At 39.2% G+C, this 19,024-nt stretch overlaps 1 protein-coding gene and 1 long non-coding RNA gene across 16 annotated transcripts in view; one reads left to right on the top strand and one right to left on the bottom strand.

The window, feature by feature from the left end:
* LOC145943054 (bromodomain adjacent to zinc finger domain protein 2B) overlaps positions 1-19,024 on the bottom strand; it is a 154,983-nt gene that overhangs the window by 97,502 nt on the left and 38,457 nt on the right. For all 14 annotated transcript variants that reach the window (XM_083050274.1, XM_083050271.1, XM_083050267.1 and 11 more), the window contains exon 2: positions 3,095-3,176. The gene's annotated coding sequence lies outside the window, so the exon portion shown is untranslated. The remainder of the gene's footprint in view (positions 1-3,094; positions 3,177-19,024) is intronic.
* Positions 13,195-15,091, top strand: LOC145942955 (uncharacterized). 2 transcript variants are annotated; one of them, XR_014426446.1, is made up of 2 exons: positions 13,195-13,412; positions 14,058-15,091. It is a non-coding gene; the product is annotated as an uncharacterized LOC145942955 (long non-coding RNA). The 2 variants fall into 2 exon arrangements; XR_014426445.1 differs by having other exon boundaries at positions 13,195-13,415.

The raw sequence follows: 19,024 nt of genomic DNA, 5'->3' as shown, positions 1-19,024 counted from the left end.
AAACGCTCTAAAGTTTTAATTATCTTCTAAATAAAAACTTATATCGAGAGCTTAGAACATTGTTTAGGCTCGTGCAACATTTTGTTACATTTTTTTAAATCTTCTTATCGCGTCCAATATGTTTAGCAGTGATATCGATCGCGTACGAATTTCTAGAAAATTAAACTTTTTTAATTATCGATAATTCTCATCGAATACTCGCGGCATCCTCTGGATTCGCAGTTTCTCGCGATGATAATAAAATTTTAAAATTAACGCGGCTCGTCGCGGAGAGAGACACTTTGCACAGGCACACGGCGAACTTGGGGCGCGGATCGAATAAATCGTCGACGATGACGTCAACGGACAATTCCGTCTCTTACTGCATATACGCGTAGATACGTGGCCGTTGATTGCAGCGCGCGCATGCACCGGCACCTTGCGCGACCCATGGCTATGAGAACTCGTCGTCGTCGGAATGAGTCAACGCCGGCACGTTTCCTCGACGATGATCGAAGCCACCCACGCTTTCTGCTCGCACCGCGGCGCGTCAAATCGCACATTACAAAATGCGATATGTAGGCCGTGCCGGTGTTGCGTCGCGTTGCGTTGCGGTATATCCGCGAGCTACAACGCAAACTACGTGCAAACGTCATTCTCCGCCTGGATGTACGAATAGAGGTGCGAATATTTTCTCACGTGGACGCCGCGATGATTTCGCGCATTTTCGTCGTTCAATCTCAACGCGCTCTAAGAATATCTCAAGGGTTGATATATGGAGATGTACGAATCGGAGAATAGTGATATATGTCATTTTCTCATTTAGAGAAATGTGCGAGAAAGATTTGTAATATAAAAGTCAGTTTTATTTTGCGGTAGTAGTTTTTCGATCATTTGTAAAGAGAAAAATATAGATGTAAGTCCAACTTTTTATCAACGCAAGTTTGACTTGTATCTATTTTTCTCTCATTTAACTTTCGTCTTTATTCTTTCTCTCATATCGCTTAATCCTCTTGCATTTGCACCATGTTTTCCTTTTACTTAAACCTCGACACATTCTCTTCTCTCGTGTATATTAAAGTAAATTTGCTGGATCAGCCAGGAAAAGCGAGAAAGATAAATTTAGTTTCTTAATTTTTTTTTTTACACACTGTGCAATCGATATTGCATCACGCATTAATATAAATACTGATTCGATAGATATTAATTGTGTCGAAACGAGCTGTATACCTTGGTTTATCTTAATCCCGATTACTTTAGAATCGATAGCTTCTTCGGTAATCATTCGAGACGATATCGCATAACAATGGCGTGACACGCCATTAATTTAAGAGACCGATGCAATTCTTGCCGTTGGAAGTCTCGTGTCACACAACGCGAGAATAGATATATCCCGATAATAGAACGATACACAGAGAGCACACTCGCGTATACCGCTGCCACTGGGCACGTTTTGATTTACAACCCGCGTTCTGCGTCGCGTTATTTATTCGGCATCTATGCAAATTTTATTGTTCTTGCTCTTTGTTCGGTCAGCGCACTCGCGCACTCGGAATCTCTCTCTCTCGCGTTCTCGCGCCGGTGAATGGTTTTTAAAATTCGTGTCTCGTGCGTATCACTATATCCTCATCGATTCGACGCGAACGGAATGCATCATCGGTTCGGATTTGTTTTTCGGAATATCCGGAATGAGATTTGTGCTATATCGATACCGGTAACTCGCGAGAACTCTCAAGCGGCACGCGAGTATTTACAAAATATACAGATTTTCGGCAACGTTCAGCGATATTTTCCACACTTTATATCTTGGATGTGTAAGATTAATTATTACGGCGTTATTAGGAGCGTGAACGGATTAAATTGATCGTGCGTGATATTCTTTATATCTGGCGCTTTTCCATAACAGGATTTTGAAAAAGTTAACTCAAGACAATTTGCGCGCCATGGGGAGAATATGAAATACGTGTTTTTCTCTACTTAATTATCCCATTCCATTCTCTCTCTTAATTGAGAAAAATGCAGTAGTAAGTTGAGCCGATTCAAACGGATGTCCTCCTCCATCCGTTATACGCGGAATAATAACGTTAACTTTCAACTACGATCGCGAAATCCGAAGCACGAAGCACGTGTACCGGTTTGTCAAAACGTATAATACACAAATAATATTAAACTTTCGCGTTTATAGCGAAACGATAAAGTTTGCTTTCGTTTCTCGCCATTTAATTCGATGTTAATCAAAATTTTGTTTTTATTGCACAAAAAGTCCATAAACGGATAATTTATGTCGTTGATTATATCCTGCGCGTATATCTAAAAGCTATAACGACAATATTCTATAACGCATAACATCCTTACATCATAAAACATTCGCGCGCCTTTCTCTCGTCGTGTAGCTTCATCTTCACGAACTAATTATAGATCTATACTTTATATCCCGCAATGATTATTTTACGAGTCGCGACGACACGAGATAAATCTTTCATAACATCATGTAAAAGCGCTACGTCGCTTCGCGTATCGCGTTATGTATGACACGTATGTAACACGAATGTAAAGAAAATTCAGCACAGGCACAGGTTAGTGATGCGGGATTGTACTTGTGTCCGACTATGGCGAGATAGCGTGTACAGAAATTTGGGCCATAAAGGGTTAATTGGTGACACGCGCATGGCGCATTTACCACGTGCCACCGCGTGGCAATGCATTCTCCGCAACATTCAGCGTTAATTCTCTTCGCATCGAAGGTGGACAAGTACTCCATAATGACAGGACGAATTGAGTTTGAAGTTTCTCAATCGGGAATAATTCTCGCGCATCGACTCTGATGGTTACGTTCTTGCATGTATTTCAAAACCGTAAAATTGGATATTCGGTAGCCAGAAAGAATGTGATAAATAGAACTGATATTAATATTTTTTTGATGAGGAAAAATTGCTTTTATCTTATTGTTAATAATAAACGTAATGTGCATTTTCTTAAATGCAGAGTCTAATTATGTTTGATAGCGAGATAAATGTAAGTGTAAGTGCGAATATATAATTCGTATTTTGAGAGAGAGACGAGCCGCTTTTACAGAAATATAATTCACCAGAAATATAATTATTTTCGCACGTACCTATTTTTTATCTCGAGTCCCATCGCGGCATATTCGAATGATTGATGGCAGCGTTAATCCCTCAATCGTCGCTCAATTTCACCTGCAAAAAAAAGAAGAAAAAATCAAGATTAGAGATGGTACAGATTGAGGTACAGAATGAGATACATATAATAAAGATGCGTATTGTTTCGTCGAAATATGCGTCATACTATCGTACAAGTTAAGATTTCCTCAAGAAAGAGTATAAGGATGATGTTGCGTTTTCGCATACAATTAAAATTAATTATTTCCAGATATGAAACCTCCATATGATAGTAGTTTAATTTCACTCAACATTTAACAGCTTGCCTAAATTTGAACATTGCATTCCACTCAGTTCTGTATACGAAATGTACTTGGTCTCGTTTATCTTCGTTCTTGTTTTCGCGTTAATAATATAGAAACAACAGACTCGCGCGCGTATCCTATTTTCCGAAATCCAAACTATATGTATGTACATCTATATATATAATTATTTGCTAAAATGATGCAATTGCTTTTGTATGTCGCGAACATTACGTGAGTACTTATATTAGTTTGTTTTGCGCTAGTTAAGAGAATATAGTTTTTTTTTGTGGCCCACACACGCGAACGTGTAAATAATGCTTGACGTTATCTGCATATTATGCAAATTATTAAGTAAATATTTTAAAAGCCAAGAGTTGAAATTCTTGCTAAAAAAAGAAAACGTTTTTTATTTTACGATTTTATTACATACGTTAACTACGCGAATTTTGAAAAAGTTCTAGAGTTATAATAAACAGAGCTTATTCTCAACACCACTTTTATTAACGTGCAACTTGATTTTTGCTATTGTCACACATACGCGTGTAACAAAATTAAAATGTTTTATCGAAATATTGATAACAGAATTTACGTAACACAAACAAAGCAAGTGTCACGTGTGCCAATAAAATTGTTTAGCGAAATCCGAGCGGCGAATTTCACGTTCGAGCAATAATTTTCGTATATTCCGTTCGCGATCTCTCTCGAATCCTCTCTCAATCTTTTCGCGCGTCGCCATTTCGGAAAAATTTCCTACAAAATATAAGGAACAGTGCGCGATCGATTCGAAATCACCGGCGTTACAAAGCGGGAACCTCGCCCTAGCCGAAGGGCGTTCTCGGCACAGACGGACGCGGCACACAAAGCGATCGAACACGCGCACACATACAGTCCCTTTCACCCTGTGAATATCGGCGAGATCTACGCGCGCTTTCCTCTGTGGAAACCGCTCTCTCGATATCGCATCTCGCCTGCCTCTCTCTTCCCGGAAACGCGTAAAATTCCAGTTCGCCGTCCAACGTACGCATCCACAAAGTATCGCTCTGTACCGTCGAGATCAAGGGATACTCGTAGAAGGGCGTAACGCATAGAAAAGAGAGATTATCGATTTTACCATTATCACTAATCGGCCAATTCTCCGAAAGTCGTCTATTAATAAATCTCGAGGAATCCCGTTTCTCCTGCTCAGTTAGATTTAAAGAATATAGAATAATAAAATTTATTTGGATCCACTTTTAGTCATTATCGCGCTTCTTTTCCTCTTTTTCTTTTTAGTGAATTAGTGTCACGTGTTAACACGAGAACGGAAGTATGCTTAGAACCGCGTGTTTGATTATTTTTCTCGCGTAAAACGTTCCGAGAGAACAATTTCTATTCCATTTTGTTCTATTATATTGCTCCTAAATTGCTGTCCTCTCACACGTCCTTTCTCCGTCTCCCTCATCCCCGCGCTTCATCCCCCTCGCACGCATACACGCGCGACATACGATCGGACAAAAGATAATCGCGGAGCTGCCTGTCGTGTTCCATGGCTTTCGGGTGTGCTGGTTGCCCGAAGGGGGTGACGCCGGGCGTCGCGAAGCAGTGGCAGGACAAGGGGGTGAAAGGGGGAAGGCAAGCGAGACGCGGGAGCGAGAGCCGCAATGGGGACGGCAGTCGGAAGAGAGAAGAAGAGACCGAGAGCGGAGTCGCGCAAAGCGAAGAGGAGTCGGTCGGTAGGCAAAGGGGGAGGGAGAGAGAGAGAGAGAGGATTGGAGACGGCCGGGTAATGGGGGAGTCGGTACGTGGGGTGGCTCGGTGGTACGGCAACGAGCGGTTTCGCAGGCATGTGGGTGGACAGGCGGGGGGTGGCAGGGGATTGCACGAGGCTAGAGGCAGCATCGAGGGCGAACGGTGAGAGGGGAGGCAAGCGAGGGGTGGGGTTGGTTAGGCGGACACCACAGAGGGCGAGGTAGCGAAGGGCGGAAGGGTGGTTCGGGTACAGGAGACGAGGCAGGGGGATGAAGGAATGAGAAGGAGAGAGAAAGAGAGAGAGAGAGAGAGAGAGAGAGAGAGAGTATAGCGAGGACGCAATGACGACGAGGCGCTGGTTTGAGTTTGTGAGCACGCGCTACCACTCTTCGGGTTCTATCTCTACCCACGTCCCTCGGTTCTGCGTATCGCCGTCTCTCTCCCATCCTCGGTCTCTCCGTTGCACTCGTTATCTCGATTCGCCTGCTTCTTTCTCCATCGCTCTATACCGCAGCCGGCTTCTTCCTCGTCCCTCGGCTTCGTTCCTGACACTCGGAGAGAGAGCGGGTCCTCTACGCTCTCTTCCTCTCCCTTCCCTTCCTCTACAACGCCTCTCGTCCTCTCGCGACAGCCGCATCGGTTCACGTTCTACGTCCCTCCGGCTGTTTCCCTCGCTCTCACTCTATCTTTCTCTGCCGTACCGCGTATCAATCCGTCTCCGTCCCGTACTTCTCGTATCTGCTTTCTCGCACCGGTTCTCTCGTTCCTCCCTCTCGCTCCTTCTTCCGCCATAGCACCGCTAGCCGGTCCTCTCTCCGTTGAATCGCTATGCGCGAGACAGGCTGGGCGCAGGGAGGTGAAGAGAGGAGAAAGAGAAGGAGGCGAGTTCACGTTCCATCGCGAAGCACTGAGCGGAATTGGTATATCGGAGGATAGAGGGTGAGAGAGCACGGATAGGCGAAGGGGTGGAAGAGGGGAAGGAGAACGCGGGGACGTGGCGCTCGTAACGTAGCGACGCGCCCGAGACGCGGACGTCGTTTGAAGACGAGTTCTCTGCTGCGCTGGGAGGCATTCCGGGTTGTTGCACCGGAAGGACAGGCGGTGGCCTGGCAGGCCCCCTCTCCCCTCCCCCTCTCCTCTCCTCGATGCGTCGCCGAAGTAAGTTCTGCCGGAGCTTTAATGGAGGACCTGGATAATTAGCGCGAGTGCAGATCCCATTGCTTGGGAGAGAGAGTCCCGGGATAGACGACGAAGAATGCAAAGAACTTGTCTCGTAATGCAACGACCGACATGCAGCTCGAGGGCTTTACAGGAAACGACGCGCTTCGATTTTCGAATGTATCGCTAACTTAATTCAAACGGAGAGGGAGAGAACATCGAAGAAGGGGAACTCGCGAATCTGTACCGCTATTAGGTCTTTTATTTTCCTTTGAATAGTACGCACTCGTACGGTAATTACGATTAAATTTAAATTTGGAATGTGTAAAGACATGTTTTTTAGATTTATTGTTAAAACGTTAGAAAACGATTATATTTAAATAAACTATAATTAGGTATTTTATAAACAATACCGCGATTTTCATGCGTGTTTGGTGCGCACTTATGCGATTGTCGATTATTACTATTTATGCGGAAAGGCGCGTGTGTTAAGCGACATAAATTGCTGCGAAAATATGAAAACTGGACAATGATAAATAATGCCTGGAATTCGTATTACCCACGAGACATTTCGTTTCTGCCGCTACTGTAGCATACCTTATGAATGAATGTGGTTATATACGATTGATATATAGAGAGAGATAAATAGATATAGAGAGAGATAAATAGATAAAGAGAGAAAGAAAGAGAGAGAGAGAGAGAGAGAGGGAGAGAAAAAAGGGAGAAAGCAGTTACATATCGTTCGTACATGCTTTATATATACATGCAGATCGTTATTTACTCATAATAATGGTCGCTTCTACATGTATAGGTATTATATACACACAGATAAGATATTGCGACAGTTTGTACATGTATGTATATATACAAACCGTCGATTCTAAATTATCAAGATAGCATATCGTATTAATACGCGATAATATTTACGATAAAGCCATGTCTAATACGAGAAAACACGTGGAAGTCGGATAAACATACATGTATTTTGATAGATCAATGAGTTGTCAGCATACTTCTAAATTATTTATAAACGGAATTATAGCAACTTTTCATTCTCTTACAATTAGAGTTAATTATTAATATCATTAAATCAGAAATTTTTTATTCGTTCATACACATTGAATTATTTATATGAATTAGAAACTTTTCTCCTTAACTCGCGCGCGATTGATCTATGTATTTCACGAAATACACGATAATAAAAAAAAGTGTTATTTTCCCTTTTACATGCAGCAGTTGCAAGTGTAAAACGCAATGTTTGTTTACTGCGTATATTTGCGTTATGTATGTACTTCACATCAAATCAATTGTCATCTGTTCAATTTATTTGGTCGCGCGAGATACATTTTACAATTTTACAAAAAAAAAAAAAAAAATTAATTGGAAACATTTTTTCTAGTCTTAATTGGAAACATTGTTATCTCTTTTTCATGAGTTATAAACAAATAATAATCAATTTTTATATTGTTTCTGCGTATGCTTTAGCAATTAATTTAAGTGGAGCTGTTCGACTAAATTTTTTATTGATATTTAACAAATATGTTCCAATTTATTTAGGTCTCGCTTATTATACATATACATAATATATATAATTATAATTTTCAGTTCCAGATTGAAATCGAACCTTGTCTTAGCATTTAAATTATTGTAAACATAATCATAGATGAATTATAAAAGCGAACATCGTCGCTGAAAATATCGATACAAAATGAAAGTGAAAACACAATTCTAATTAAAGACTAAAATTACGTGAACTAAGTTGTTCAATATCCGGTATTGCGACTTCGAAAACGTATAATGCCTATATTCTTCTGTATAAGCTACGTTTCTCGTACGCTCGTGAATATCGATCTGTGCTCCAGTGACATTGAAGGCAAGCATTATGATAATAGCGACAATAAGGTATTCGTAGCACGACAAATTTTACGAGACTTTACGAGAATATTGCGTAATTTATTCCTATCGCACGGCATTTACTATTTTGTATTATATGTAGTAAGCTTAAGGAAGAGAATCTTTGTTTTGTGATTCAGAGAGATAAATGAGTGAAATATTAATGGCGGAACGTCATTAAGAGATTACAATTAATAGCAATATTTCTTTGTGTCAAAATGACAATTTTTTATTTATATGTCTATGCTAAGATAAAACAAAAACAAATGCTGAAATAAGACGAAAATAACACCAAAAGCGAACTTCACCAAAGATAATGTCATTGTCTATTAGACATTTAAATAATTCAAATTTTAAACAAGATGAGAGAAACTTGTGTAAAAACTTTAGATACATATCTAAAAAATAGTTTTCTATTTTTTTGTAAATACGGAAAGAATAATATATGTTGATTTTGGTACAATGATTTTAGTTTCCCTTTTGTTATGTAATCATTTTATTTGAAAACTGAAATTTACTTAGATCTTCCATAAAATAAACATTATCTATGATTGCATTTTAAAAGAAATACAATTATCAGAGATTAAAACAATATCTGTCATAGAGTTTGATAATTTGATTTTTTTCCTGTCGCTGTTACATAACATTATCACAGCACAGAATGGAGTATTTCAGATACGCTTTATTGAAAGAAATTTTGTTCAAAATGCGACCTAATGATTTTTTTAACAACCCAGAGCATCAGTCGTTGAGTTTCGGAGAATATATTTCGTCTTTCACCGCGTGATACTCGAGCCTGATGTCTTTGACCCACGAAGGCTTTGACCATGACACGAAATAAATAAGCGCGGATGGTCGCTCTCTATTATCGCGCTATCAAGTTCCGTCGTGAATGACAAAGATATCATTGAAAAATTTTTTTAATTATTCACTTTCGATGCAATGCCGTGCATTTATCCCGCGTATGAATGACCGTTTATGTAAATACACGAAACGACCGTGGCTATCTCGTTACTAAGTTTGCAAAATTTATTAGCATATTTGAATAAGTAACTTGTTTAACACCGTCTCTCTTTTTTAAAATATTGACTCTTTCATAAATAATACATTCACAAATAATATTAAATAGCAAATACACAATTCCATTACAGGCAATTACGCGATATTATAAAATGAGCATTTTAATTGCTTTTTTCGAATTTTAAGCAATGCGCCACGTGGTTCATTATTCAAACAATAAAATCACGATGCAATCAATTGTAATGCTCATCGATCGAATCGCCGACCGAGAATGCATATCGTACCTTTGCGTACCAAAAAAACAAAAAAAATTCAATACTCAATAAAGTGCTGCTATAACATCGATTATACACCATATCTGCCGATCGAATATTTCCATTTTGAATAGTTCATAGTTGTAAGATATCATCGGAATTCATATTATCAGCTAGAAGATATCGAGTGTTGATAGATACTTAGTCTTGATAGGTACAAATAACTGTGGTGCAAGATGCAATAAAATGCAGCATCGACACCTCGATAATCGAGCTAAATTTCACAATACATAATTCCATATATTTTACGGAAATATAAGTAATATAAAGTAACTAAATCAAATATTTCATATAAAATAATTGTAACATAAAAGAGGAAGAGAAATTGGTGTGAAGAGAAATAATCATGCCTTATCGGCAAAAGATATCTAGAAAGATACAACATTATTTTCGTATTTACAAGATATATATCTCATTGTGTTATAGATTTAAAGCTTTTAACAGATCGAATATTTATCACTTAGCGCACAATTTGCTCAATCTCGAACGAGCCACCGGAAACTTTCCCAACGTTCGCCATTCGTTAAATGTGGAATTTTCGCGCAAGACTGTTCATGGCTGCGATATCAGAGGGGGGCTAAAAATTACACGTCGGCTTCTAGAAAGTCCGATCGCGTAGATTACAACGCGAGGTGCATCGAGGCGGCGACACTCGACCATGCATCGTCCCACGACGCAGTTAAGATCGACCTTAACTACGAGCGCGCCTTTTGCCGCACCGTCGCGCGCCTCTAATGGCGGATCTCGAGTAATCAAGCAAAAATTACTAGAATTCCGCGACCCTGGCTTGTCTGGAGTCGCTCGAACACCAAGCTCTCTCGTACCGATAATCTTGAGAGAAACGAGAATTGCTTTATCATTGAGTTTTTCCCTCTAATACATGTATTTTGTGAAAGGAGGCAATGAAAAGAAGCCTTATTAAAATATAATTATACTACTCATATATATAATTATGTAAACTCCAATTTATATTTAAGAATCTCTCCTAGGAATTAGTCTAAAAAATTCGTATAATATAGGATCGTATTAAGTATATATTTTTGTAAAATGCTCAGAAAGTTTTCTCTCCATTTTTCATAGAGCTTATCGCTCGAAAGGAATATTAAGTATATATTATAATATTGTTAAAGGCTGTTTTAATAATAAACAAATAACGCTAAATATCTTACGGCGAAATTTCGAGTTAAATATCCCTGATATCATTTCGAAAAGCCCAATGCAACTTGGAGATTAGAGCGCGCGCGTTCTCTTCTTCGTGGCAGATCTCGCTATCTCGTCGTTATTCAGGAACGATCTCGAATGTAACTACGCTCGCTCAATTCTCGAGACAGAATTCGCGGGGCGGTTCGTCCGAGGCGATTTTATCGGTCGTTCGATCAAAGGCTCCGCGGTCTTTCTCTCTCCGTCCGTCTACCTTCGGCACAACGCGCAGGGAACTGTTATTGACCGCAGGAGGGTGGCTACTCACCTGACATTTCGATTGCGCGTTCGCTCGCTGACCCGAAAGCAAATCCTCGCCGCAGTTACAAAGTGCGTATTCTGCGTACGAACCCGCGATGGTTCAAACGCACACGCGAAGCCATTCGCAGACACGCGCAAAGTTAGGCACAGCCGCGCTCGAAATGGAAATATAAACTCGCCGCTGTGTCCTATTGTATTAAGTAAAATGGGTGGGGGAAGGAAAGATGGAATGAAAACAAGAGAAAGAGACAGCGCGCACGAAGTTCGTCGAAGGTGACCTAATCCTTTCGCGAGTGTTAAATTATATATGTCACAATATAGTTACAGGGAAATAAAATAGATAATATAGTCTACACAAGTGCTTGAAGATATATTTATAAAAGATATTAAAATCGTTCATCTAAATTTAGATGAAAGATAATCACGTGCGATTAATTAGTGCAATTGTGAATACATAATTTACTTAAAAATGCATATATATCTGTAACGAAACATATATGTATACTTAAAATTATTATAAAAAGAAGATCAAATATCATTTACATTCTTTTACTAGTCGGTGATACGAAAGAGGATTAATTGCGATTAACGATTAGCCCTCGCGGCGATATTTACGTGTTTGACGGTTTAAAAATGCTCGATACACACACACACATACACACGATGCGAGGTTCGAGTGTTAATACGCTGAAAGAGCTCTTCCTCTTTTTATCTAAAGACCCGACGACTGTTACGGTATTACTCGGCGACTATATCGGTATCCTAGCGCGCTCGAACTGAGTGAGATCAATAAAGCAGTCCTTTATAGACTTCGCTACACGCGCCGTACAAGCTTGGTCGGTTCCCTCCGCCGTTAGTCTGTCACTTTCTTTCCCTGTATCTCTCTCTCTCTCTCTCTCTCTCTCTCCCTCCCTTTTTCTCTCACATCTTCTCTCTTTCGCTCGTACGAGTAAAAGAGTCCGTCACCTCCCTGAAAACGCCACCCTCTTCCTTCGCCGCAAGCAAGCACAAGCCCTCCTCTACGCTCTGCTCTGCAGCGAGTACGGGGCCATAAATAACCGAATGACCTACCGTAGGGAGGTGGGTGCGCCGGTCGCGCAGAGTTGCTACCGGGACACCCGTTAGACGCGTGCACAGATACGGTGAATGACGAACGCGTATATTTATTTAACTAGTAGCCAATTTTTTACACGAGTTGGACATAAATTAACGACTGACAGAAAGACGAGATTCGAGAATTTTCGAGGAACGAGATATTTTTGCTAATCAGTCGAAAGGGTACGCTATAGATTAGAATAAAACCGCAATCTGAATTTATACTCGGGAGAATCGGGAAAATTAGGGTGAGTCAAATTTATGATTCGTAAGGTCTGCTTTAGATACGTGACACATTTCGTGTTTAAAATATAAATCTCGTAAAGATCGTATAGAAATTCGCGAGTCTATATATATCTTTAGCTCTCTGAATGCTTCGTTTGCGATGAACTAGTTTGAAAAAAATGTGCATTTACTAATTAATAAGTTTCTCGATTGTTATTCAACGAGTGAATCTTAACATGGGAGAGGATGAGTTGGAGAATTGTACAATCGCGGCGACGGTTGTAAATTAATGTTTTGTCGGCTAAAAGCACCTTCGAAATGTCGCGTCTATGTATGCTCCGTTGTTCTCGCAATAACCCTTCACCTTCCAACGTTCACAAGCGTCAGAATGTGACGCCGAGGAGTGCGTGGCCATAAATAATCGAACAAGCCGCTATAGATTGCACCTTTCAATGATTTGCCACGTACGCTTCACGAACGGATGTGTATTGTCGATTATTTAATGAGCAAGAAGATTCTTATAATATCCATCAAGATACTCTAATAGATAATCTCAATTTGCATTAATTATTTATAAAATATTGCTTTCATAAATTGCAAGCGTATTTATCAAATACATGTACAAGATATATAAAAACTATGTATTTTTATTTTTACTGATTTCTTTTTAATTATATAAAAAAAATTACATAAAAATTAAATATATTTAAGATTAATTATTAATATTAATTATTCGTGAATTAATATATTTAATAATTAATATCAATTATTAAAGATAAATTTTAAAGTTGAAAGGAATATAAAAGGACTAAAATTTACATCCTATAAAAATATTCCCTATATATATATCCTATATATCTCTAAACTAAATCATTTGTCTGTCGAAATGCACCTTTAAATCGCGTATTTCGTCTTTGATTAGCGGCTTGTGGTTAATAGAGATAATCCAACTCCTAGTGCGATAAAGTTTCTTTGTATCAGTAACCTTGTTCTCAGCAACAAAGTACTGACAATCGCTGAGTCAGATGATAAATGCAAAAGTAAACTTAGTTCGAATGTAAAACCGTTACGTGCATACGAGTTCAGCGACATGGTGAACGAGGCTTGTGTTGCAGGTGGTAAATATCGTCGAGAAATGATTCGTCGGTTAAAAACAGCTGTCGTTAATTCACGAAATATCTCTTAGCGTGTCATTAATCATTCCAAGTACAGTTACAATTTCAATATCTCCGACGTGAAAATACGCGATTAGAAAAAAATCAAGTATAATAAAATACTTAATAATCATTTGATGAATGTTATATAACTTATAACATTATAAATATTAATGTGCAGATTAAAAAATCAAATGTCATATATAAAAACATCATTAGCAGAATCAGATTTAATATTTCTATGAAAACATTTTTTTTTCATCAACGTCTCGAGATATTTTCTAATGATATATATTATTATCATAATTATTCTCTCGCGTGATCATTATATATACATGCACGTTTTTATTAAATTCGTCTGAATTCCTTACGGTGCATTATCTTTAACGTTGTAGCAGCCTGCCGTTACGGATAAAGATTTTCTCGTAAATACCGTTCTCCTTCTTTACGGTCAACCTCTCCGGTTTCCGTCGTCTGAACGACGCGCAAGCGTTGTAAATAACCGAATGACACTTCGCGAATACGTAACGATGACGAATTGTTATTGGGACACCCGTTACATGCGTAAACGCAACGCGTAACTGAATTGCGCGGATGGAATTTCAGGTCGCAAATTATGTACGGCGCATCCAATCGACGCTCGGCGGCTGCATAATGGCGGAATGTGTCAGGATATCGATCACGTGTTACAAAGACAAAACCTGGGAAATAAACTCGGCTTTGTGCACAAGCAGTTGGAGATAGAATACGTGAAAAACTGGCTTTGACACTCAACAAAATTGCATTCCGCGCTCGACGTATTCTGATCCGTTGGATTGTTTGTTTAACGTATTATCATTTTAATAGATACTGATATGTCGGATAATATGAGTAGTATAAATATGTTAATTACATATCAAGTAAAAGATACTATACAAAAATTAAAAAAAAAAAAAAAAATTATATCGTTCTTGGCGTTTTATAAAATGTATGCAACGTTATATGTATATATTTCGTAACTCGCGTCTCGCTTGTAAAATATACAGCCCGTATTGTAAAATATAAAGAGAAATGTAAATTATTATTATTATTCTTTTACGCAAAAATAAATTTATTTTCGGCTTAGTTTCATCCATGTATGTATATTTGCAATCTCGCGTGTAAATAAATCCACCGGAAACAGCTCCAGGCGTATCGTTTATCGTGTATATCGTGTCGGACAAAATACCGCCGCCGCGATTTCGATGGAGAATCGAAAGAATATCGCGCGCTATCACAATGCGCTATTAATCACGTCTTACGCGAGGAAGGGGAAACGGAACTCCATCGGGCGTAAAACTCGATCTGTTACGGGACACGACGAGGCAATTAGATGTACCGGAGGAAAGAGATTGCGCAGATTATTAAAGAGATCCCGAGTTATTACCCGTGTTTTAAAATAATCGCGGGAGACGACGAGACATACGCGTTGCCGTTACGATACAATTACCGACCTGATTATCCAGGGACCATAATTCGATTCACGATGTAAGCCCACTTAGCGATCGCTGCCTATATAACGCATCCCAGAAGAACTGTATATATACGCAAAAATTCTACCAAGCATGGAAAACCAATTTAAAAGGACAATCCATTTTTTTCAATGTTTTGTCTCTCCTTCTCTCTTCCTCGAGTTAACTATAATTTTTAAATTGCAAACAAGAAAAAAAATTTGGACAAGATTTTCTTATCCCAATTAACATTGCAAAAGAATTTCTGTGTAATATATATATAAAAAAAAAATCTATATGTAATATCATAATTTAAAAAAAATCGATTCGACTATAAATTATTTAATATATCTGTAAATGAAGTTTTATGCAGGAGAGGGAAACTTATGGTGTGTCAGTTCTGTCGCACATTTCGAAAAATAGCTCCGCCATGCGTATCGCATATAATTCTTTTTACAAAATTCGCTGCATTTTACGGCCTATACTCGCTTATATATTTTCATTCTACGGTGGTGTCCTGACAATTGCGATAGCTTCGGTATTTCATGACTCTCTACACATATATACGCCGGACTGAATTATCCTATTATTTATTCAGCGCGTTAACATGTGCAGTCGACATGTTTCACTTATTTATCGATTATGTGGATTTATGTTTTTCATGCCGCAATCGAAAATGCGTATACTTTGCGCTCGCTTCGAAACGCATTATCGCTCCTAAAATATGAATTGTCACGACGGCGCTCGTGTTAATACTAACTTATACAACAAATGTATTACGAATTAAACCGAACGTGTTTTAGTTAAACTTTCAACGATTGTAAAATATTCATGCAATATGCTATGCAACCCCAATGTTCAAAATATAGCAACAATAATACAATGTCGAAGTTGTTCTCTTAAAAAACAATAAATTGTATAAATAAAAGTCAAAATAATGTTTTATAAATTATCACATTTCGATTTCAATTAATCGTTTCAATTTAATCGCGCTTGAAAAAGAACAATCAATTAATCATTGAATTATTATATTAAATATCTGCGCTTTTGTCAAATCGCGCCAACCAAATCGAGAAGCAAAAAAGATGGTCGTCGTATATACATATACGCACATGGTTGGCAGATGCACATGCACTATTATAGCACGCGAGAGGTCAGCGCGTAGAGTTTAATCTTTATGCAGTAACGTCGTGCTTCGTGCTAATGATGATCACGATAAATAATAAACCTTGTACCCACGTGTTATCATCTCTCGGCTACTGTCACTGTACTTTTATAAGCATGAAAGAGCGTTATCAAATAGGTGATTCGATAATATCGTGACGAATGCTCATTGTCCACACACATTTCTACGAAACAATCATTCGAATCTAAAGTCCTCCTTTCTTTACTTAACAAATATAATATTTCGTGATTTGTAACAAACTTGTATCTGTATTTATTACATTAAATAAATACTTGTATCTCTGTATTTATTACATTTTTCTAAACTATCTGATGAGAGAATATTATTCTTTAATATTAATGTTATTATTTTAAAAAATACAAGAGTATAAATATAAATTTTGCAATTTATAATGAAATACAACAAAAATTGAACACTTTTGTTTTTAAAATAGACATTTCTTCCTAAGTAAATGTATCACTGCCGTATATTCCAAAGTATAAATATTTCTCGTGTGCTATCTTAACTTAATGTAACGGATGTGACGATATATTTTTCTTCCTCTCGCATTAAGTTTTCTTACGATTCAGCGTTCGGGGTGAGACCAGCGGTGCGATTTTTCGCGACACGTTCGCGAGCACGAATAAACGCTCTCGACGCGTTTCATCGCGTCGCCTTGCACAAGCGATTCCGACCGGAGAATGACGAGCGGAGAGAAGAAGAAGAAGCAACGCGAGAGCGAATAAGTCGACTCGTATCAGCGTTCTTGGGTCGACGAGCAACGACACCATCGTCGTCATCGTCGTTGTCACCGCTCCGCGCGCGCTTACGTTTTTGCCCGGAGCAGCTTCCGCCCCTTCCTCCCCCAGCCTCCCGCCGCCCACCGGGCGTCATTCTCGTCCTGCCGCTCTCAGCGGGAGCGCGCGCAAAAGCGGGACCGCGGGTATACGAGGGGGAAAGAGATGGCAGAAAGAAAGACAGAACGAGATCCGCAGACACCTGCAGTTTCGCCGGCGAGAAAGACGGACAAAGGACGAGTTCGCTCGCGCGGCCGACGAAGAGGGAAACGGGCCGAGGGAGGAGAAACGAGAGACGCCAAAGGCGATGCCAAAGAGATGACGAAACGAAGCAACGCGAAAATGGCTCCCGAACGAGATACGGCAGCCAGGAACTCTCGCCAGTTTCGAGCGAAATTACTGGGAGCCGGCCGCGCGCGCACGTTAGCGTCCTGCCGCTCCGCCCCGCTTATTTAATGTAATTTCGTTGCCGCTGCCACGGCTTCCACACCGGCCTCGCGCGAGATGTCGTATATAACCCCGGACTTTGCATCAAGATTCCATTAACCTTTGTTTCGACAATTAGATCGTCCCGAAAAATTATCATTAAATTGTAACGAGCGCTGGACACAACACGCGAGTGTGCAGATACAAATTTTCCAGCGGATCAAGTTGATCGTTTGGCTCGTTTTGAAAGAAAATTTTATGTAGATTCAATGCAGATTTTTTTTTTCTAACGAAAAGAGAATTGACATATATGGGGCTGTATGTATGTGCATTTTATATAAATATTATTATATCATTATAGTATATCCTTTGGAGCAATGTTATATCTTAATGATTCCACATGTGTATCTCTTTTGTTACTTTAATCTCATCATCAATCAATACTTTTGTTATATCGAAGTATATCTGTGCCAGCAAGAGGAGAAAACGTCGAGTCTCCAAGAAATTTACTTAACAAGCTATAATCAACATTTTTAAGGTATACTCGCCTAATCTTTAAGATAATAAATACGCTCGTTCGCAATGTAGCGTTTAGCGAATTAACGCAATGTACTGTAATTATGCTAAATATAACAGCTCTCTACGATGGGGCAATCGTGAGAGTCAGTGCGAAAACACCGTAACTCACATAAATTTACCGGGAAGATTTTTCCTTGCGTGTAATCGGACCTGCTTGCATGCCAATCAGGCGCTCTCGAGCAACGGACAGACTTTGCGCAGGTGCACGGGATCCCTCTGTTAAATCGACAATGTCGAGTCTATACAACGGATATATACCAGCTTTCTCCCTCATCTCGCTTCTTTTCTTTCCGCGTGTACCTTTACCTCCGGCATTATCGCTGAATCGCGGCTCCTAACCTCATTAATATTTATATGCGCCAATTATTACGGCGAGAAATTATATCTTAATATCGAATTACGCGTTATTACCCCGAGTTACGTTGTAGCGTAATGTATCTCGAGTCGGAATTAAAGCGATAGAGACGAGAAGATGAAATTAAGAAGACTCATATTATATACACGCATACACGCGCGAGCATATAACTTGATATACAAGCATATAAATACGCATTGTGTCTACGTAATATGTATGCAATTGCACAGAGACATGTTGTCTTTCAGTCGTTTTCCACGTGGGAACAACATTTTGACAGCTAGATGCAAAATAGGAAACTGCGTCTCCAAAAGAATTCATTAAAATCTTATGAAAAACGACGCGTCGCAATTGAAGATGACTCTTTTCCTATCAATATTTCCTACAAGAGCGGTTTCCGGCTGAGATATCTATAAGCACGAAATTAAAAAATGTTATACCCATATCGATTATTCGGTCTCACGCGTGTCTATCTTTATTCCACACACATGTAACGACGCAAAGTGAACGTTCAATGGACGGTGTCCATTTTAGTCGCTATCGGATTTCACTTAATGAAATAATCAGCGATTAATCGTCTGCCGGTAGCTATTGATTAATATAAATTCCTCGGGCGGAATCGGTCGCCCAATGATATGTCCGCGGAAGTTAAAATTTACAATTAAAATAGATAGATATTAATATCAAATCGCGATTCATTGAATCACCGCACCTTTCTCTCTATTCTACACTTGCAATAATAATTTATATATATGTAGGGAGTTAAAAACAATGTGTATTAT

Source organism: Prenolepis imparis, unplaced genomic scaffold (genome assembly GCF_030444845.1).
Source record: "Prenolepis imparis isolate NDT839.2.m4 unplaced genomic scaffold, iyPreImpa1.0 SCAF_11, whole genome shotgun sequence".
Taxonomy (NCBI): domain Eukaryota; kingdom Metazoa; phylum Arthropoda; class Insecta; order Hymenoptera; family Formicidae; genus Prenolepis; species Prenolepis imparis.
Note: the sequence above shows the minus strand (reverse complement) of the source record. Positions and strands in the feature narration are given on the sequence as shown.